This window comes from Monodelphis domestica, chromosome X (genome assembly GCF_027887165.1).
Source record: "Monodelphis domestica isolate mMonDom1 chromosome X, mMonDom1.pri, whole genome shotgun sequence".
NCBI lineage: Eukaryota > Metazoa > Chordata > Mammalia > Didelphimorphia > Didelphidae > Monodelphis > Monodelphis domestica.
Genome location: NC_077235.1, coordinates 67,731,580 through 67,755,087, shown reverse-complemented (window position 1 = coordinate 67,755,087; position 23,508 = coordinate 67,731,580). Strand labels below are relative to the sequence as shown.

The window sequence follows — 23,508 nt, the reverse complement described above, 5'->3', positions numbered from 1 at the left end:
GCAGGTTGGAGATTGGAAGTTTCAAGACCTGGTTCTGTCATTCCAAGTATCTCTATTGTATCAATTCTAAAATCAATCATGACTCAAAGAACTTCCTGTTCTATGCTTAAGTATAGGTCAAAGCCCTTTCCATTGTTCAGCAAAAGGTTTCTGTCCTAAAGTAATCTTAAGTAGGGAGGAGAAAGACCCTCCCATGCCAAGGAGGGTTCACATTCCAATAGACTATCAGTAGGAAATTTTTCAAGTATGAAATTTCCCAATGGTGAAATTTCCAACATTTATAAGTCTAAGAAATTTTAAGGTTTACAGGTGCAAGAGAAGGGGCTGCTTACAAAGTTACTATAGGATGGTTCATGCCCAGGTCTGACCTTCCTGAGAGAGGTTCTAACACAATAGGGGACTCTACCTAAAATAAAGACTGTCCTTAGCATATGCTTATCTCACCCAACCAGGGTCATCATTTCCCTTCAGGGTCGATTCCATGGGAACAGGGAACAAGGACAAGCTTTTGGGGTCTCCAATCTATGAGCTAAATCTAAAAATGGGGTCCATCAGATCCCACTAGGCCACAAGTTTGGGATTCCTAATTTCCATGTTGACACCCCCCCCTTTTGGTCAAAACCGAACATCGCTGACCAACCAAATGGACAAATGGTTATCCCTAATGGTGGGAAAGCTCAGGGATACAGGTTTGGGGAACTGGCATTTGGGGGCATTCCTCAATGCCTCCGGCGCATTGACATTTGAGCCAGAAAGGCAGGCCATCTGCCTTTGGCCAAGAGAGTAACTAACAATTAAACAGGACCCCATTTCCCAAAGTCTTAAGTCTTTCACATCTGGTGGCTCCTGATGATGCCTTCAGCCTCCTCTCCCAGACTTCTGTCCTCCTTTGGTATCAGCCAGCTTCCCTGCTGCTGCAAGAGAGAGAGAGAGAGAGAGAGAGAAAACTAAGAGAAATCCGTTAACATGTTCTTTAACAGGACTTGACCTATTTGCTTACTCACTACAAAGACTATCCACGCTGCTAACCTTAAATCTGCCACCCCATCTCTTTCTTCTAGCAATGTCTTTTCCACACAAATTACAAAATTAGGTCATTTACATGCTTAATCAGAAAGACTGCCTCACTTTACCTAAATATAAAATCCTACAAACTACAGAAGTATAAAAACAGAAACAGAATCCACATCTCAGGTTACTCAGGACTTTGTAAATCTGGGAGTGGCCCTACCTCCTGTTTGTGGCCAAAAATTAATATTTGTCTACCACCAAGTAATATGCTATCAGCCAAAAATCCAAAACCACATTAGAATGACTTTCATGGCAATTTCAGCTTCAAAACAACTTTTAAAGTCAAACTTAAGTTTCAATATTGGAAAGAACTCCAAAAGTTCTCACGATTACAAATGCTTCTAGTTTTCCTTAATTTTAAAACCTCTCACACCCCCGCCTTTGGGGAGGCTGAGATGCTAGGGATTTTGCAACTGTTTTCATTCACCTTCAACTACTTAACAACCATAGCCATGCTTACATAGCTTAGGCTTTTTACTTCTATTAACTATTACCTAGTATGAAAAAAATGTTGCAACTGAGTCAGCTAATGTAAAGCCTGTAGATAAAAATTTGTTAAAATAATTTTCGTGATTTGACTGAGTTGTCTCCTTAAATTAGTTTGGGTACACATTTCATTCCCCTGAGTATTTATTCATTGGCAATAAGGACTCATTTACCATTGAACTTGTGCCTAATACAATAGGGGAAGCTACCTAAAACAAAGAAAGTCCTTAGCATATGCATATAAACCCAGCAGTTCTATGGCTGGATCAAAGGGCAGACATTCTTTTCGTACCCTTTGGGAAGGTGTTAAATGTTGGAGGGGATGTGGCAAAGTTGGGAAACTAATGCATTGCTGGTGTAGTTGTGATTTGATCTCACTGGTGCTGGGTTTTTACCCCAAAGTGATAATAAGGGAAAAGACTTGTACAAAAATATTTATAACTGCACTCTTTGTAGTGCTAAAAATTTTGGAAAACTGAAAGTATTTAATGGTCCCAGTTTATATCAGATTAGTACATAATCAAATCTTAAATGAAACATTTTGTTCTTAGAGGTCTTTCTAATTGTATCAGAGACCTCTTCCCAGGTAGCCCAGACCAAGCCTAGAATTATCCTTTTACATCCATTGTAAAGTATCTTACTTTCCCTGACAAGTCAGCCCTGGATTCCTCAATTCCTTGAGGCCATTGTAAAGCTAATCAGTCATCCTTCCCTGTCCTTTATTCCCCAAAAGGTATATAAGACCCCCAAGTTTAGTTACTCTTTGGAAAATTTCTAGGGTGGGGGATGTTTTCCAAGAGACACTGTTCCCAGAGTCTCAGAGCTTTGACTCTGTGTGGTATGAAGGTCTTGACTCTGGGTGGTGGAGGAATCTTGAGCAAGCTCTGGTCCTGATTAAATACTTGGCCTTTCTAACTGCTTTAGTGTTTGTGTGTTTTCCAAAACTGACACCAGGAACCAAACCTCCATCTCGTTTCCTAGTCTGCAGCTGGATACTCAGGTGCCCCCAGAGCTCTATTCTCTTATCTACTTACTAAGGGCAAGGGTTGTTTCCTCTTCTTTGGATACTTAAACACTTAGCACAGTACCTGTTACAGAATAAGTACCCAATAAATAGCACAATTCTGTCTGTCTATCTATCTGTCTATTTGTCTCTCTGTATGTTGTCTATTCATCTGTCTGTATCTTTGTTCATCTCTCTGTCTGTCTCTCTGTCCATCTGCCTTTTGTTTAGTCTGTCATTTTAAGTGAGTATTGTGCAATTAGAATTTTGATCCCCAGGATTCTCTCTCCCAGCAACCCACTTTTGTTTTCATGTTATGTCCATCTGTTTTGGGGATAAAGTTTGTGTGTGACAAACACCCTCTCTCTCTTTTCCTGTGAACATGGCTGGGAAAGCTGGCTATTATTAGCCTTTTACTTTTTTCCTTTTATTCCTTCTGCTTCAAGTGATTACTAATAAATCTTATAAAATATATAATAATGACTTGGAGTCATTGGATATTAATTTAAATTTACATTTCAATTTCAATTTAAAATTTTCCTGTATTTGAATAATGTGACACTCTGTGTGACCTTGGGCTAGTCACTACCCCTCCCCCCCACCTCCTCCTGCACCACTAGGGCCTGGTGGCAGTCTTTTTCTTTACAACCAGCAAAAAGCTGAGTGGAGGCTCAGGGAGTCCCTTTCCCCATCAGGCCTCCCCTCTTGCTCACTCCCCCAAATTTTTGGATGAGTGCTAAGGAGTACACTCACCAGGACAGTACTTTTCTAGTAATCACAGCTCTTACAAGGAAACTATTGTCTTCCTCTTCCTCCAAGTTCTCTCCTGGATGGCTCTGCTCTTCCCTGAGCTTGAAGAAGGTGGGGCTATGACAAGCTTCTGTGAGATCACTGGCTTTGTTACCAAACATTCCCTTGTTGCTGTGACAATGGGGCCCAAACAAACCTCAATCTCAGCCAGGTGAGGCTTGTCACCCTTGGCACTGCACTCTCCAAAGAGGACCATGGGTAAGTGAGTGAATTTACCCCTCTCACTGCCATCTCCTTGACCACAGAGAGAATCCCGTGTCCTTTTTGTCACCAGGGCTCCCTTCATCCCTGGTTTATTGCTATTCTCTCATCTATGCCTCTGCCTTTCTTGCCTATTAACCTCTTTCAGACTCAAGTTTCCTTGTTTTAAAAATGAGAATAATCAGCATTGGCATTCCCTATACAGCTTTGGTAAGGTTTTCTCCATCTCAGAAAAATGAATTCTTCTGTCATTATTATTAATTCAAGGAATCTCTGTCCTGGTACTAGGAAAGAGGAGGGAGGCAACAAAAAAGATTGAGTAAAGACCAGGAATGACAGAAAAGTTGGAATGCCAAGTATACACAGTACCAGGGAACATCATCATCTGCAATGGGGACAAACTAGAAGCCTTCCCAATAAGACCACCTCTATTATTTAACATTGTACTAGAAACTTTAGCTGCAGCAATTAGAGAAGAAAAAGAAATTGAAGGTATTAAAATAGGCAATGAGGAGTCCAAGTTATCACATTTAAAAAAAAAACATTATTTTTATTTGGTCAATTTCACACTTTATTTATTGGATGCAAAAATCATTTTCTTTTTTTAAAAAATATATTTTATTTGATCATTTCCAAGCATTATTCGTGAAAGACATAGATCATTTTCTTTTCCTCCCCCCCAACCCCCATAGCCGACACGTACATCCACTGGGCATTAGATGTTTTCTTGATTTAAATGCATTGCTTTGTTGATAATATTTGGATTAGAGTGTTCATTTAGAGTCTCTCCTCTGTAATGTCCCCTCAACCACTGTATTCAGGCAGTTGCTTTTCCTCGGTGTTTCCACTCCCATAGTTACACAGAGACTGATACACTGTGGTACAATCGAAGGTAATGGACTTCTCCATTAGTGGGAATACAGTGATCCTGAACACCTAGGAGGAATTTATGAGAAAAACCACTATCCACACCCAGAGGAAACAGTGTGGGAGTAAAAATACCAAAGAAAAACAACTGCTTGAATACATGGGTCTTAGGGATATGGTTGGGGATGTAGACTCTAAATGAACATCCTAGTGTAAACAACATGAAAAATGGGTTCTGATCAAGGACACATGTAATACCCAGTGAAAGTGTGTGTTGGTTGTGGGAAGAGTGGGAGGAGGGGAGAGAGGGAAATAATGTGATTATTATAACCAAGGAATAATGTTCTAAATTGACTAAACTCTTTCAAATGAAAAAATAAGGAAACTGAGTCTGCAAGGGTTTAATAAGCAAGAGAAGCAGAGGCATAGGTGAGAGAATAGCAATAAACCAGGGATGAGGGGATCCCTGGTGACAAAGAGGACACTGGATTCTCTCTGTGGTCAAGGAGAGATGGTAGTGAGAGGGGTAAATTCACTCAGTTACCCAACTTCCTCTTAGGAGAGTACAGTGTCAAGGGTGATAAGCCTCACCTGGCTGAGAGTGAGGTTTGTTTGGGCCCAATTGTCATAGCAACAAGGGAATGTTTGGTAACAGAGTCAGTGACTTCACAGAAAGCTGGATTTAATTCCACATTTCTGAAGCTCAAGTAAGAGCAGAGCCAGCCAGGGGAGAATGTGGAGGCAGAAGAAGACAATAGTTTCCTTGGAAGAGCTGTGACTACTAGAAAAGTACTGTCCTGGTGAGTATACCCTTTATCTCTCATCCAAAATTTTAGGGGAGGGAGCAAGAGGGGAGGTCTGCTGGGGAAAGGGACCCACTGAGCCTCCACTCAGCTTTTTGCTGCTTGTAAAGAAAAAGACTGCCTCAAGTCCTAGTGGTGTGGGAGGAGGTGGGGGGGGGGGTAGTGACTAGCCCAAGGTCACACAGAGTGTCACGTTATACAAATACAGAAAAATCTTGATACTGTAAATTTAAATTAATATCCAATGACTCCAAGAATTAGATTTTATAAGATGTAATAATAATTACTTGAAGCAGAAAGAATAAAAGGACAAAAGTAAAAGGCTAAGTACAGCCAGCTTTCCCAGCCACGTTCACAGGAAAAGAGAAGAGAGGGTGTGTGTCACACACAAACTTTATCCCCAAAACTGATGAATGTAACAAAACAAAAGTGGGATGCTGGGAAAGCAAATCCTGAGGTTCAAAATTCTAATTACACAATACTCACTTAAAATGACAGACTAAAGAAAAGACAGACAGACAGACAGAGAGATGAACAAAGAGACAAGAATAAACCGCAGACAGAGAGACAAATAGATAGACAGATACATAGACAGACAGACAGAATTGTGCTATTCATTGGGTACTTACTATGTAACAGGTACTGTACTAACTTTCAAATAAGAGAATAGAACTCTGGGGGCACCTGAGTATCAAGCTGCAGACTAGGAAATGAGATGGAGGTTTGGTTCCAGGTGTCAATTTTGGAAAACACACAAACACTAAAGCAGTTAGAAAGGCCAAGTCTTTAATCAGGACCAGAGCTTGCTCAAGATTCCTCCACCACCCAGAGTCAAGACCTTCATACCACACAGAGTCAAAGCTCTGAGACTCTGGGAACAGTGTCTCTTGGAAAATATTCCCCAACCCAGAAATTTTCCAAAGAGTAATAAAACTTGAGGGTCTTATATAGCTGTTGGGGAATACAAGACAGGGAATGATGACTGATTAGCTTTACAATGACCTCAAGGAAATGAGAAATTCAGAGCTGGATTGTCAGGGAAAGTCTGATACTTTACAATGGATATAAAAGGATAATTCTAGGCTTGGTCTGGGCTACCTGGGAGGAGGTCTCTGATACAATTGGAAAGACCTCTAAGAACAAAAGGTTTGATTTAAGATTTGATTATGTACTAATGTGATATAAACTGAGACCATTAAATACTTTCAGTTTTCCAAATTTTTTAGCACTACAAAGAGTGCAGGTACAAATATTTTTGTACAAGTTTTTTCCCTTATCATCACTTTGGGGTAAAAACCCAGCACCATGCGCTCTTTGTGGTGGCCAAAAACTGGAAAATGAGGGGATGCCCATCAATTGGGGAATGGCTGAACAAATTGTGGTATATGTTGGTGATGGAATACTACTGTGCTCAAAGGAATAATAAAGTGGAGGATTTCCATGTGAACTGGAACAACCTCCAGGAAGTGATGCAGAGCGAGAGGAGCAGAACCAGGAGAACATTGTACACAGAGACAAACACACTGTGGTATCATCGAACGTAATGGACTTCTCCATTAGTGGCGGTGTAATGTCCCTGCACAATCTGCAGGGATCAAGGAGAAAAAAACACTATCCAAAAGCAGAGGACAAACTGAGGGAATAGAAACACCAAGGAAAAGCAACTGCCTGACTACAATGGCTGAGGGGACATGACAGAGGAAAGACTCGGAGCGAACACTCTGATGCAAATACGAACAACATGGCAATGGGTTCAAGTCAAGAACACATATGATACCAGTGGAATCACACGTCGGCCACGGGGGGGGGGGTGGGAGGGAGGAAAAGAAAATGATCTTTGTCTTTAATGAAAAATGCATGGAAATGATCAAATAAAATACTATAAAATTAAAAAAAAAAAAACCCAGCACCAGTGAATGGTGCGATCAATTCACAACTACACCAGCAATGCATTAGTTTCCCAACTTTGCCACATCCCCTCCAACATTTAACACTTTCCCAAAGGGTACGAAAAGAATGTTTGCCCTTTGATCCAGCCACAGAACTGCTGGGTTTATACACAGAAGAGGGCAGGCAGAGTCAGGATGGTGGCCTAAAAGGAGCAGAAGTTCAGACCTCTGAATACCCTTCCTTACCGATCACAAACTGAATGCTCCTAGGGGACTGAAAATCAAACCTAACAACAATACAGAGGCAAGGAACCCTCCTGCTGGACTCAATTCAAAAGGTATACCCCCCCCCAAAGCCAGAATCTGAGAACACTAGGGTTTAAGGGGATGGCAGAAGGAACTTCCCAGGACCCCTCTCCCCGCCCACCAAGAGTGCTGAGACTCAAGTGGCAGTGGGAACTTCTGAATGGGCAAAGGAGCTGTTCAGGAGGGTGTACCTTGTGGGCAGGGCTGTGCCAAGCTCAGAGCATCGAACACAGATGGCAGGGAAGAAGCTAGAGAGGGAGCATAGAGCTGGCAGCCTGGCCAGAGCTGTGGAAATCCTCCATATTTTCTCCAGCCTTAGAGAACGTGTTGGCCTCAGAGCACACCCAGCCCAGCCAAGCTAAGCTTAATCCCATCAAAATTCTTCAGAACTCAGTGAAGCCCAGGCTCTGCACCCCTTCCTCATTGACTACTGGACTTTAATCCAATCAAAAGCATCCAGGGGACAGGGAAGCTCAAACCCCCAACAACCCTTCCCGAGACACTGCACTGAGAGGTCTTCTTTCAACGTTCCAATAGGGGAGACTGACAGAAACCCACAAAACCAAAAAAATGAGAGGAGCAAGAGCACAGACACATATGGGGAGCAAAGAAGGATATGAGCAAAGAACAGAAAAAGAAGAAAGAAATTACAATAGATAGCTTCTATATAGTGAATGGAGCAGAGGGGGAGGGATCAGCAAATGATAAATCAGAAATCCCAGCAAATTGGATAAACTCAAAACACAGTTCAAAACACAATTAAGAGAGGCTGAAGACAACTTTAACAGCAAGATACATCGTCTTGAAAGTCAAAATTAATCAGCCAGAAAATGAGGCTAAGGAGATGAAAAATGAAGTAAAGAGGATGAAAGATGACCTCCATCGAAAATCAGACCAGAAAGAGAAGGATGACCAAAAATCCGGGGATGAAATCCAGTTTTTAAGAACCAGAATACAACAAGTAGAATCAAGTGACCTCACAAGGCAGCAGGACACTATGAAACAAAACCAAAAGAGTGAAAAAATTGAGGAAAATATGAAGCATCTCATTCACAAAACAGAGGATTTAGAAAATTGTTCAAGGAGAGACAATTTACGAATCATTGCTCTACCAGAAGATCATGACAAAAGAAAAAGCCTGGATACAATACTACAGGAAATTATTCAAGAAAATTGCCCAGATATTCTAGAACAAGAGGGAAAATTGGAGATTGATAGAATCCACAGATCACCTCCTGTACTTAATTCACCAACTGACAACACCCAGAAATGTTATAGCCAAATTCAAGAACTTTCCAAGTATTTGTAAAGAAAAGACCAGAACCCCACAGTGGAAAGTTTGATATCCAAACACAAAGAGCAAGAGAAACATGAAAAGGTAAATATTAAAGAAAAGGAAGAGGAGAAAAATGTTTTTTTTCTTGTATTCAAACTCTCTTCTATAAGGTCTACATTTTGAACAAATTGTATATATATTAATATGTGGGGGAAATGTTATGTGTAATTCTCAAAAATTGTATGCATTGTTATATTAATTAGAAGAATCACTCATAGGGAAGGATTAGGGCATTAAGATGATATGGACAAAGGGGGGGAAAGAAAGAAAAAGGGAGGGAGGGAATCTGTGATGGTATCATGATATACTAGAAGAAATAGAAATAAATTAAATAGAATAATCCTTGTCCCACAAAGATACACATGGGAAGGGGAGGGGGAGAATTCTCTTATAAGAATGAGAGGAAGAGAGTGTTTATTGGCACGACTTAAACCTTACTCTCCATGAAATCAAATCTGAGAGGGAAGAGCATCTAGACCCATTGGGATCTTGAATTCTATCTTATACTACAGGGTAAAAGGGAAGGCAAAATTAAGGGGGAGTAGAGGGTAGGGAGTTCAAAAAGGGAGGGAAGGAGAAGGGGAGAGAAATTAATAGACTCTAAAAAAAAGAAGGGAAAGGAAAGGGAGGGACTAGAAAGGGAAGCATATCAAGGGAGGGGATTATGGGGACTGATTTAAAGTAATCTACCAGTTTAAAAGGTTATAGCAAAAGAAGAAAGGTCAGAATTAGGGGAGGAGATCAAAATGCCAGGGAAGTCACAAGTGACAATCATAAATTGAATGTGAATGGGATGAACTCACCCATGAAACGTAGAAAAATAGCAGACTGGATTAGAATCCAAAACCCAAGCAACACACATAAGGCGGATAGATACTCACAAGGTCAGAATTAAAGGATGGAGTAAGATGTATTGAGCCTCAACTGATAGAAAGAAGGCAGGAGTTGCAATCATGATCTCTGACAAAGCCAAAGCAAAAATAGACCAGATCAAAAGGGATAGGGAAGGTAAGTACATCCTGATAAAAGGGAGTATAGACAATGACTAATCAACATGTATGCACCAAATGGTATAGCACCCAAATTTCTAATGGAGAAACTAGGAGAATTGAAGGAGAAAATAGATAGTACAACTATATTAGTGGGAGACCTATTCCAACCACTATCAAATTTAGATAAATCAAAACAAAAAATAAATAAGAAAGAGGTTAAAGCTGTGAATGAAATATTAGAAAAATTAGAGTTAACAGATATATGGAGAAAAATAAATAGGGACAAAAAGGAATACACTTTCTAGTGTTTTCAACAGGAATGAGTGTTTTATTTTGTCAAAGGCTTTCTCGGCATCTATTGAGATAAACATGCAATTTATGTTGGTTTAATAATTCATATGGTAAATTTTGCTGATAGATTGCCTAATATTAAATTAGCTTCGCATTCCTATTATAAATACCTACTTGTGAATAATCTTTGTTATATATTGCTGTAATCTCTTTGCCAGTTTAAGATTTTTGCATCAATGTTCATTTAAGGAAATTTATCTGTAATTTTCTTTCTGTTTTTGGTCTTCTTGATTTAAGTATCCGCACCATATTTCTGTCATAAAAACTTGGTGGGATTGCTTTTTTCCTTATTTTACCAAATTTTTAGAGTATTAAGATTAATAATTCTATAAATGGTTGATAGAATTCACTTGTGAATCCATCTGGTTTTGTCATTTATTTTTCGTGGGGAGTTCATTGATGCCTTGCTCAATTTCTTTTTCTGAGATGGGATTATTTATTTAAGTGTTGCATTTCCTCTTTTTTTAATCAGGCAATTTATATCTTTGTAAATCTTCATCCATTTCCCCTAGATTATCAGATTTATATGCATATAATTGGGCAAAATGGTTCCTGACAATTGCTTTAATTTCCTCTTCATTAGAGGTGAAATTGCCCTTTTAATTTTTGACAGTATTCATTTGATTCTCTTCCTTTTTAAAAAATTCAAATTTACCAATACTTTATTTTTTCATTGAACCAGCTCCTCTTCTTTATTAATTCAGTAGTTCTTTTACTTTCAATTTTATTAATTTCTGCTTTGAGGGGTAGGATTTACTAATTAGTGTTTAATTGGGGATTTTTACTTTGTTCTTTTTCTCTGGTTTATTTTGGTTGCCTGCCCTGATTCAGTGCTGTATCTACATCATCATTATTGATATTGCTTGTAGGAGCCGCTGTGAGCAGTCTTCACCACACCATTCTCTTGGGCACACATGGATGTTTGCGTCATTCATTTACCTCCACCTTAAACACACCCATTCTCTTACATTTGTCATCTCCTCATTTTTCTTTTGTGAGTAGAAAGAATCAATAATATATGCAGGGGCAAGTTATGCTGTAGGATGAAACCTGCTTAATGATGGCTTCACCACTACCGTATTTATCTTTATTGATATTCATATTTATAGGTTATCTCATGTGAGAGGCTTATTTCAGTGTTAGTAATTTAGCCTTAACATTTAAATTCAATCTTAAACCTCCTACTTCATTTCCTAAATTCAGAATTACATTTGGCTACATTATGCCCATTTTGACAGTGTTTTGCTGTTTGGAGCGGTGTAAGCCAAGAAGCCAGATTCATCAGAACAACTGTTGCATTTTCTAAAATCCAGTAAAATTGGTTTTAGAATGGGTGGAAATGTAATGCTGCCGTTTGGACACAGGATGGCAGACTAAAATTGCAGTATCTGAGATGGCCACAAGAGGGCAAAAACCCTAATTTTTTTTTTTTGAATTGCAGTATCCTGGAGGGACACCAGATGGAACCAAAAGACCATGTTATTTAAGTCAACGAGTCAAAAACTAAAACCTTAATTTACAACGAAAAAGTTTTTTTAAAAAATAAACAATCTAAATGACTACTTTCCTGAGCCTGTTCTGAGAGCTAGAGATACAGCTACAAATACAAATAAAAATGAAAACAGTTAAATGAAACTGCTCAATCCAATTAAATATTTGGTCAAAAACTTTTCATGAGCACCCATTAATGCCTCTGGTTGCAATAGGTAGTAGGGACAAAAAGGTACCGAGCTTCTGTCTAGGAGAGGATGTATATGTATAATTGTATACAAAATATCAACAAAAGCCAAGCTAAGGAGCCAGGAATGAAAAAACTATGTAAGAATATATTAACTCATCAGAAATTATTTAAGACACAGAAGCTGTGTGCCAGGCTCTGTGCTAAATTCTGGGGATAGAAAAGAGGAAAATGATCATCTCTTGCACACCACAAGCTCACAATCAAATGAGAAAGGCACAAAGTAAGCAAATACATTCATACAAAAAATCCAATAATCAGTATAAAAAATGAAAAGCGTTAAATCACCACCAATGAAGGGGATATTAAATAAAACTTTAGGAGATATTTTGCCCAAATATATGAAAATAAATCTAACAACCTCTGTGAAATGGATGAATAGTCACAAAAATATAAATTGCTCAGATTAACAAAAGAGGAAGTAGAATACTGAAATGCTCCCATCTCAGAACAAGAAATTGAATAAGCCATCAAGGAACCTGTAAGAAAAAAAATTTCTTGGGCTAGATGGATTCATAAGTGGATACTACTAAAGATTTCAAAATTGTATAAATGATTTGGGAAAATACACAGAAAAGGAGTTCCTACCTAATTCTTTTCATAATTCAACAATGATAGAGCAAAAACAGAAAATAATAGCTTTAACAAAGTTGCAGAATACAATATAAATGAATATTATCATCTGCATTTTATTTATTTTCACTCTAATTTCCAATATAACTGCCATCCCTAAAGAACCAAGTCTCAAATCTGGCCTCAGACACTTCCTAGCTATGTTACCCTGAGCAAGTCACTTATCCCCTATTACCCAGCCCTTACCGTTCTTCTGCATTGGAACCAATAAAAAATATTGATTCTGAGACAGAAGGGAAGGGTTATAAAAAACATATTAAAATGTTCTAAATTCCTCTTGATTAGAGAAATGCAAGGTAAAACAATTCTGAGGTACCACCTCATGCCTATCAGATTGATCAATATGATAGTTAAGGAAAATGATAAATTTTGGAGGGGATGTGGCAAAATTGGAACACATGCATTAGTTTTGAATCTGTGAAATTAGCCATCATTCTGGAGGGTAATTTTGAATTATGCTGAAAGGGAAATAATGCATACCTTTTGATACAATAATATCACCACTGTGTCTGTATCCTGGAGAGATAAACGGGGGGGGGGGGGGGGGAGATTTCCTTGCACAAAAAATAAAAATATTTATTATATATATATATTATTATATAATATGTCATATTATATAATATAAAATATTATAGCTGCTGTTTTTGTAGTCACAAAGAAATAGAAATTAAATGGATGTCCATGAACTGTGGTATGTGATGGTGATGTAATACTATTGTACTCTAAGGAATGATGAACAGGATGATTTAAAAAAGAAAATGAAAGAAAAAGAAATGATAATGGAAACCTAGCTTAATATTCCAGAACCACAAGGTAAGATAAACGTTTTAAAAGTGCGCCAATCACCTCTTGAAAGAGATTCCAAAAGCTTAACTCCCAGTGAATATTATATCCAAATTCCAAAATCATCAGGTCAATGAGAAAACATTTCCAACAGCCAAAAAGAAATCATTTAAATATCATGGAGACATAGTCAAGATAACACAAGATTTAGCATCTTCTATATGAAAGGATCCGAGGGCCTAGAATATGATATCCCATGGGACAAAAGAACTAGACTTTCAACCAAGAGTCATTAAGCAAAACTGAGCATAATACTTTCTCAGGAAAAATGGGTATTCAATGAAATAGAGGACTTTCAATGCTTCCTGATAAAAAGAGCAGAGCTGAATGGAAAAGTGGGCTCAAATACAAAACTGAAAAGAAGGGAAAAAGGGTAAACTAGAGATCTCAAAAGCCATTCCATGAGGTTAAACTGTGCGCATACCTCTGCAGGAAGATGGTTTTCATAACTCTTAAGATCATTATCGTTACTAGGGCAGTTAGAAGGAGTTTACACAGGCAGAATGTAAGGGTGTAAGTGAAATAGGAAGGGATGATATAAAAAATAAATTAAGACATGAGAAAGACAAATGCATTGGTTGAGGAGGCAGGGAAAAATAGAATGGAGAAAATTGAAAGAGCAGACGAAAGGCTTGGTTTGGGGAAAAGGGAAAACCTTCTCATTCCTTCCCTACCAGGGACTGCAAACTTTCTCTGAGTAGTGTAGCTTGTGGGTTAAAAGGTGAGAATAACAAAAAAAAATAAAAAATCAACATCCTCAACCACATGAAAATCAAAGGAGAATATTTGAGTCTCTTCTTTAGACACGCCATCATGGGTTGATATTGCCATGGAGTTTGTGTCAGGAAGGGTTATTGTTAGGTAGAGGGAGAAGTCCCATTTCCTGAGGGAGATATCTGGTATAAACTACAAGCCAAACATGATTTCATTCTCAATTCTGAAAATATTAGGAGTCAGGGCTGTAGACCTTCACCTTTCCCAAACCCCACAGAAACTTGTTCTTACTCTCCCTGGTCTAGCAGAGCTTCTTTTCCCCAACGTAGAGGCATGTAGACCAGGAAACCAGATTCATACCTGAAGGTTTTCTCCTAGAAGAAACTGTTGGCATGAGCCTCGGCAAGATGGTCCCCACTCCACCCTCCACCTCTTTACCCAGGATCAGAACAAATTCTTTCCAGAATTCCTGACAGAAAGAATCCAAGAGCAGAACAAAATCCAGCAAGAAGTTGATTCTGCAGGGACCTCCCCACACATACACACAAGCCCAACTGCTTAAAACACAGGAATCTGGACTTTGCTTAAATTTCTATGAAAACTCATGTCTTCTGGTCAGGTGTCCCACTCACTCTCCCGCTGGGCTGCCTCAGGCAAATATACACTCCACCCAAGCATAGTAATGGCACTGTGGTACTTGACATCTACATGGTTGTAGATGTTCTCCAATACATACAACCAACACAATAAACATCAACAACAATTTATACTCAAAGAGGAATCTTCCAGAAAGACAATTTAATGTAAGTCTGCTCTAGCACTAAACACATTATGATCACTCCTAAATAGAATCAAGTTGGACTTTCCAGTAAAAGAGGTAATCAAACCAAAACATATTATTTCCTAAACAGAGATGAGCTCTCAAGTTATGTGGCTCCACTGGAAAGAATAGTCACTTTACTTATCTCATGGAAATTTTTTCTAACAATATCAAAATGTCATTTGGATTCAATAAGTGTAAAATTCTTAAGGTACATTAAGGAAGAATAGAATAGGTTGAAATAAACTGGCAAAAAAGGTGATCTTCTCCAGGTAAGACTCATGAACCTAAGGACACCAAGGAAAAAAAGTCAGGCTACTTAAGAAATGGACCATTTTCCTGAAGTCAAAGATTAAGAAGGACATATTTAGAGCAATTAACAACTATGTGATAGCAGCCTTAACATGTTTTAAAAAGGGAGTGGCGGTGTAGCTGGGTGTGCCAGTGGGTAGAGAACCAGGCCCAGAGACCAGAGGTCCTAGGTTCAAATCTAGCCTCAGACACTTCCTAGCTGTATGACCCTGGGCAAATCTCTTACCCCCCCACCCCCTTACCTAACCCTTACCACTCTTCTGCCTTGGAAGTAATACATAGTATTAATTCTAAAATGGAAGGTAGGGGTTTAAAAAAACTTCAGCATTATAAAATGTACCAAAATGGATCTAGAATGTATCTAAATAAAAATCCATACAATGTTACCATTGAACTTGTGCCTAAATCTATAGGTGAATGGATTAGCTTTCCTAGTCACAAAAGTTCTCTTCTTATCTCCCTGTTTCCTGCCTTGAGGCTTCAAAATGCATAAACTTTAGGGGTACTGGGGAGCCATTCAGTGTTCTATCAGAACCTTGTTTATTAAAACTGCTGCTTAGAATCTACTATTTATGTGCTAGGCCTCCCCCCTTTTGGCACTGATATTTTGCCAGGTTTTCCTTATGACCTAAACTCTTCTTATAAGAAAAGGGACCTCTTTGAATTTGCTTACTTGTTCATAATGGCTAATAATTTCTATCTGCCTCCATAATTTCCCATATTCTACGCCTTGCCTTCCTGAGGCTCCTTTCATCATACAAAAAATTTGCTATTAACAGAAGAAAAATGGGAAGTAACTGAAGATGAGGGAGAATTGGCCATGATCAGCGGTCACCTGTAGAACTTGGCATAAACTCTGCCTTTCCATTCGCCCTTGTGACTGTATCACTAACCAATTTCCTCCATAGCTTTTCTTTTTCCAATTTCCTTCCCATACAATTCACTATGAGATGGCAATTCTCTAACCAGGCTCCAGACTGAAAATAAATTTATCTTGTATTACTAACAATCATTTCTGGGCTCCGTCATTCCTCCTAACTTCTTCTGATAGTACTTTGAGACAAACTAGCACTCTGGCATCTCTCCTGCAAATTCTCCAATGAACAGATGCTACTTTTAAACCTCTTAACCAGGTAAAATATAGCTCTGTCCTTTCTAGGTTCTCTACTTAAAGGGACTTTGCTCAGGGTAAATACAATTCTCAGGGGAAATAAAATGACCAGTTTTATGTCTGCTACAGAAACATTTCTAGTCAATGAAAATGATGAGAAACAACACTTATCCGGATCCAGGATCTTGGGGCTCCTTCGGATTTCTCGGAGGTGTCTTCTTCAGGAATTCTTCAGATTCATGGTTGCAGGAAAATCTGGTCCAGGCTTTTGGCTCCTAAGAAATGTCTTGAGGTAAAACTTAATTTTATTAGGTTTTAATCCCTTCACCCACACTCCAGAACTGGGGTGGCAAAATACAGGACATTCCTAGAAATTTGAGTTTCCCAGGTGAGAAATTCCTTTATTAGCCGTCATGTGCCAAAGATCATCAGAAATAATGATCACAAAGCCATTAGTTCTCTCCACTTAAAAAAGTAAAATTAGTTCTCAGTATTCACTGGACTTTTAAAGCAAAAATTTATCTATTGTAATGGTTGCACTCTGGAAATTTACCTTAAAATTCAAAATCAGATTATAGTTCATGACTCTTTTTACTTCCTTTAAAATGCCTATTAACCTCTTTCAGACTCAAGTTTCCTTATTTTAAAAATGAGAATAATCAGCATTGGCATTCCCTATACAGCTTTGGTAAGGTTTTCTCCATCTCAGAAAAATGAATTCTTCTGTCATTATTATTAATTCAAGGAATCTCTGTCCTGGTACTAGGAAAGAGGAGGGAGGCAACAAAAAAGATTGAGTAAAGACCAGGAATGACAGAAAAGTGGGTATGCCAAGTATACACAGTACCAGGGAACATCATCATCTGCAATGGGGACAAACTAGAAGCCTTCCCAATAAGACCACCTCTATTATTTAACATTGTACTAGAAACTTTAGCTGCAGCAATTAGAGAAGAAAAAGAAATTGAAGGTATTAAAATAGGCAATGATGAGACCAAGCTATCACTCTTTTTAAAAAAAACACATTATTTTTATTTGGTCAATTTCACACTTTATTTCTTGGATGCACAAAATCATTTTCTTTTCCTCCCTCCAATGTGCGATTCCACTTGGTATCACATGTGCCCTTGATCCAAACCCATTTCTATGTTGTTGGTATTTGCACTAGAATGTTCATTTAAAGTCTACATCCCCAATCATATCCCCTCGGCCCCTGTAGTCAGGTAGTTGCCTTTCCTTGGTGTTTTTACTCCCACAGTTTGTCCTCTGCTTGTGGATAGTGTTTTTTCTCCTAGATCCCTGCAGATTGTTCAGGGACATTGCACTGCCTCTAATGGAGAAGTCCATTACGTTCAATTGTGCCACAGTGTATCACTCTCTGTGTGCATTGTTCTCCTGGTTCTGCTCATTTCGTTCTGCATTACTTCCTCGTGTTGGTTCCAGTCCCCATGGAATTCCTCCAGTTTATTATTCCTTTCTGTAACCTGTTAGTGGCAGTTACAAAAAGAAATTTCTCCTTTGTGGGTTGGGACTCAAGAAGGAGCTAAGAGTCTGAGCATATGGGTGAAGAATGAGAGACACAGACAAGTCAGTATTACTGAATAGGGAAGGCATGATCTCCTATGACATTCTCCTTGGTAGGAAAATGTGAGAAGCTTTCAGACACGTGGAAGCAAGAATTCCGAGGTAGGAAGCATGTGACCAAAATGCTTTAGGAAAGATAAAGGAAAAGGGTAGTAGTGAAATCTTCAAGATTGCAGGACCAGAAGACAGAGTCATGGGGCCGCCTTCTGAATTTATTGCAGCATGGCTTGGGAGATACTCAACGAATACGTAACAAAGCATAGATAATTCAGATTGGATGGGAAGGTGATGATGACACCTTTTGGGCGTTTTGGGCATGTTGACTTCAACACTTTTCAAATTCCTTTTAGAAAGGAATTTGACTCAGCACCAAATGTTATTGAGTTTGTCTTGAGCAAAGGCAGCATGGCTAGGTGAAGAGTCTGCCCACAGATAAGAGTTCAAACCTTGTGTCTAAAGACACAATATCCATACACTACTTATATTTTGATTTCTTTATCTGAAAAGTGCCTGTTCATGTCTCTTGCCCATTTATCAATTGGAGAATGGCTTCATTTACAATCGACTTAACTCCTTATGAATATGAGAAATTAGACCTTTGTCAGAGGTTTCTGTTATAGATTTTTTCCAATTTGTTGCTTCCCTTCTCATTTTGGTTACATTGATTTTGTTTGTACAAAAACATTTAATGTAATCAAAATTATTCATTTTACATTTTGTAATATTCTCTATTTCTTGTTCGGTCTTGAAAGCTTTACTTTCTCATAGATCTGACAAGTATACTTTTCTATGTTCACATAATTTACTTAAAATTTCCTTTTTTATATTTAAGTCATTTACCCATTTTAAATTTGGTATAGAGAGGGGCGGGGCGGAGCCGAGCTGACCTAGGACCGAGGACAGAGGGAGCGAAAACAGTCTGCGTGCTACCAGATCAAACTCGCGCTTCCACTAGCACACTGGATGCACCCCACCCTCTCCGTCCCAAAAGACTCCTGACCAATGAGCAGAGAGGAAAATCGGGGCCTGAGGGCCTCGAAAGGGGAGGTGGCGGGAGGTGGGAGGAAGGCTACTTTTGACTGGCAGTAATCTATGCCAGCAATTATGACAATGTTAGCAGACCATGCAGCTCGTCAGCTGCTGGATTTCAGCCAAAAACTGGATATCAATCTTTTAGACAGTGTCGTGAATTGCTTATACCATGGAGAAGGAGCCCAGCAAAGAATGGCTCAGGAAGTCTTGACACACTTAAAGGAACATCCTGATGCATGGACAAGAGTTGATACAATTTTGGAATGTTCACAGAATATGAACACGAAATATTATGGACTACAAATTTTGGAAAATGTGATAAAGACAAGATGGAAAATTCTTCCAAGGAACCAATGTGAAGGAATGAAAAAATACGTTGTTGGCCTTATCATAAAGACTTCATCTGACCCAACATGTGTAGAGAAAAAAAAAGGTATATATTGGAAAATTGAATATGATTCTCGTTCAGATCTTAAAACAAGAATGGCCAAAACACTGGCCAACCTTCATCAGTGATATTGTAGGAGCAAGTAGGACCAGTGAAAGTCTCTGCCAGAATAATATGGTGATCCTTAAACTATTAAGTGAGGAAGTATTTGATTTTTCTAGTGGACAGATAACTCAAGTTAAGGCAAAGCATTTGAAAGACAGCATGTGCAACGAATTCTCACATATTTCAGCTGTGTCAGTTTGTGATGGAAAATTCCCAAAATGCTTCACTTGTACATGCCACTTTGGAAACATTGCTAAGATTTCTTAACTGGATTCCACTGGGATATATATTCGAAACGAAGTTAATCAGCACATTAATATATAAGTTTCTAAATGTTCCAATGTTTCGAAATGTCTCTCTGAAGTGCCTCACTGAGATTGCTGGTGTGAGTGTAAGCCAATATGAGGAACAATTTGTAACATTATTTGCACTGACAATGATGCAGCTTAAACAGATGATACCTTTAAACACCAATATTCGACTTGCTTACTCCAATGGAAAAGATGATGAACAAAATTTCATCCAGAATCTCAGTTTGTTTCTCTGTACCTTTCTTAAAGAACATGGTCAACTTATCGAAAAGCGATTAAATCTCAGGGAAACATTGATGGAGGCTCTTCACTATATGTTGTTAGTATCTGAAGTAGAAGAAACTGAAATCTTTAAGATTTGTCTTGAATATTGGAACCATCTAGCTGCTGAACTCTACAGAGAAAGTCCATTTTCAACATCTGCCTCTCCAATGCTCTCTGGAAGTCAACATTTTGATGTTCCTCCCAGGAGACAACTTTATCTACCTGTATTATCCAAGGTCCGTTTATTGGTGGTGAGTCGAATGGCTAAGCCTGAAGAAGTTCTGGTTGTAGAAAATGATCAGGGAGAAGTTGTTCGAGAATTTATGAAGGACACAGACTCCATTAATTTGTATAAGAATATGAGGGAAACATTAGTATACCTTACACATCTGGATTATGCAGACACTGAAAGAATAATGACTGAAAAACTTCACAATCAGGTGAATGGAACAGAATGGTCTTGGAAAAATTTGAACACTTTATGTTGGGCAGTAGGCTCTATTAGTGGAGCGATGCATGAAGAGGATGAAAAAAGGTTTCTTGTTACAGTCATAAAGGATCTTTTAGGATTATGTGAACAGAAAAGAGGCAAAGATAATAAAGCTATTATTGCATCAAATATCATGTACATAGTAGGTCAATATCCAAGGTTTTTGAGAGCTCATTGGAAATTTTTGAAGACCGTGGTCAACAAGTTATTTGAATTCATGCATGAAACTCATGATGGTGTCCAGGACATGGCCTGTGATACCTTCATAAAAATAGCACAAAAATGCCGCAGGCATTTTGTTCAGGTTCAGGTTGGAGAAGTAATGCCATTCATTGATGAAATTTTGAACAACATTAACACAATCATTTGTGATCTTCAGCCTCAGCAGGTTCACACGTTTTATGAAGCTGTTGGATACATGATTGGTGCACAAACTGATCAAACAGTACAAGAACATTTGATAGAAAAATATATGCTACTTCCTAATCAGGTGTGGGACAGCATAATTCAGCAAGCCACTAAAAATGTGGATATACTTAAGGATCCTGAAACAGTTAAGCAGCTTGGAAGTATTTTAAAAACAAATGTAAGAGCATGTAAAGCTGTTGGCCACCCCTTTGTAATTCAACTTGGACGAATTTATTTAGATATGCTTAATGTGTACAAGTGCCTCAGTGAAAATATTTCTGCAGCTATCCAGGCCAATGGTGAAATGGTTACAAAACAACCCTTGATTAGAAGTATGCGAACAGTAAAAAGGGAGACTTTAAAATTAATATCTGGTTGGGTGAGCCGGTCTAATGATCCACAGATGATAGCAGAAAATTTTGTTCCTCCTTTGTTAGATGCAGTTCTTATTGATTACCAGAGAAATGTTGCAGCTGCTAGAGAACCAGAAGTACTTAGTACTATGGCTATCATTGTCAACAAATTAGGGGGACACATAACAACTGAAATACCTCAGATATTTGATGCTGTTTTTGAATGCACATTAAATATGATAAACAAGGACTTTGAAGAATATCCTGAACACAGAACAAACTTTTTCTTACTACTTCAGGCCGTAAATTCTCATTGTTTCCCAGCATTCCTGGCTATTCCACCTGCACAGTTTAAGTTAGTTTTGGATTCCATTATCTGGGCTTTCAAGCATACTATGAGGAATGTTGCAGATACAGGCCTACAGATACTTTTTACACTCTTGCAAAATGTTGCACAAGAAGAAACTGCTGCTCAGAGTTTCTATCAGACCTATTTCTGCGATATCCTTCAGCATATCTTTTCAGTTGTAACAGACACCTCACATACTGCTGGCTTAACGATGCATGCTTCAATTCTTGCCTACATGTTTAATTTAGTAGAAGAAGGAAAAATAAGTACACCATTAAATCCCGGAAATCCAGTTAACAACCAAATGTTTATTCAGGAGTATGTGGCTAATCTTCTCAAATCTGCTTTCCCTCACTTGCAGGATGCGCAAGTTAAACTGTTTGTAATAGGACTATTCAGTTTAAATCAAGATATCCCCGCCTTCAAAGAACACCTTAGAGATTTCCTGGTACAGATAAAGGAATTTGCAGGTGAAGATACATCTGACCTGTTTTTAGAAGAAAGAGAAACAGCCCTTCCACAGGCTCAGGAAGAGAAACATAAACTTCAGATGTCTGTCCCTGGCATCCTTAATCCACATGAAATTCCTGAAGAAATGTGCGATTAAAAATCAAAACAATTTATGCTGTCTTTTTTCTGTACAGCTTCTTTGTTGTGGTAGAAGAAAACAGCATTTGGATATTTGTTGACCAAAATGATGCCAATTTGTAAATTAAAATGTCACCTAGTGGCCCTTTTTCTTATGTGTTTTTTGTATAAGAAATTTTCTGTGAAATATCCTTCCAATGTTTAAGCTTTTGTTTTGGTCATCTTTATTTAGATTTGCGTGAAGTTGAGAATTAAGGCATTTTAAAAAACAATATTACTTCATGCCCATTTTGTGGCTGGGATGGGGGGGAAGAAGCAAATTGAATTTGAAAAAATATACTTGTAAATTCTGTTGCAAAATTATACAATTTTTTCCTGTAACAAAACCAATGTTTAATTAGGGAGCATTTTCTTTCTAGCCTATATTTCAGTCTAGAAGAAAAGGTAATGAGTAAAACAATTGCGTTGTTAAAGGATTATTATAGTGCTGCATTGTCTTAAAGGTAGCACAACTTGGACTGAATTGGATGGCTAGACTACATGTATTACAAGTCTGTATGGCAAGTTTGCAGCAAGATCATGTGCATATCATCCCATTGTAAAGCAACTTCAAAGAGTATGGGAACACAGTTATTTTTACACAGTTCTTTTTGTTTGTGTGTGTGTGTGCTGTCGCTTTGTCGACAACAGCTTTTTGTTTTCCTCAATGAGGAGTGTTGCTCATTTGTGAGCCTTCATTAACTCGAAGTGAAATGGTTAAAAATATTTATCCTGTTAGAATAGGCTGCATCTTTTTAACAACTCATTAAAAAACTCTGGCTTTTGAGATGACTTATACTAATTTACATTGTTTACCATGCTGTAGTGCTTTAAGAACACTACTTAAAAGCAAAATAAACTTGGTTTACATTAAAAAAAAATTTGGTATAGGGTGTTGTGACTCTTAAAACTGCTCAGACTGTACCTTAGAAGATTTGGTTAAGTTTTTCCCCTATTTTGACAATGGAGATACTTGATCAGGAATGTATTGAGAACTTTTAGAATTACTCCACCCTACTCAGACAGTGCCTTAGGGGAAGATAAAGTTGAAATCTCCTGGTTGAACAATGAAAAGTCCCTAACTCATACTTATAGTGAAGCTCAAAACTTAAGCTAGGTCTATTTTTAGATCTAATACAAAATGGTGCTCAGTACCTATAAAAGTTAAATTAGTACCTAAAAGGTCAAGCAACTTACAAAAGGCAAGCTTAACCAAAGAGGTGTGAAGTACTCAATAGATTTTATCTAACCAGAGAAGGTGAGAACAAAAGAAAATGAGAACTAAGAATGGGCAGTCCTGGGGAAAAGCTT

The 23,508-nt window shown here is 38.3% G+C and overlaps 1 pseudogene; it reads left to right on the top strand.

Annotated features, from left to right (window-relative positions):
• Nucleotides 1–18,951: 18,951 nt before the first annotated feature.
• LOC130456172 (exportin-1-like) lies at nucleotides 18,952–22,300 on the top strand (annotated as a pseudogene).
• Nucleotides 22,301–23,508: the final 1,208 nt, after the last annotated feature.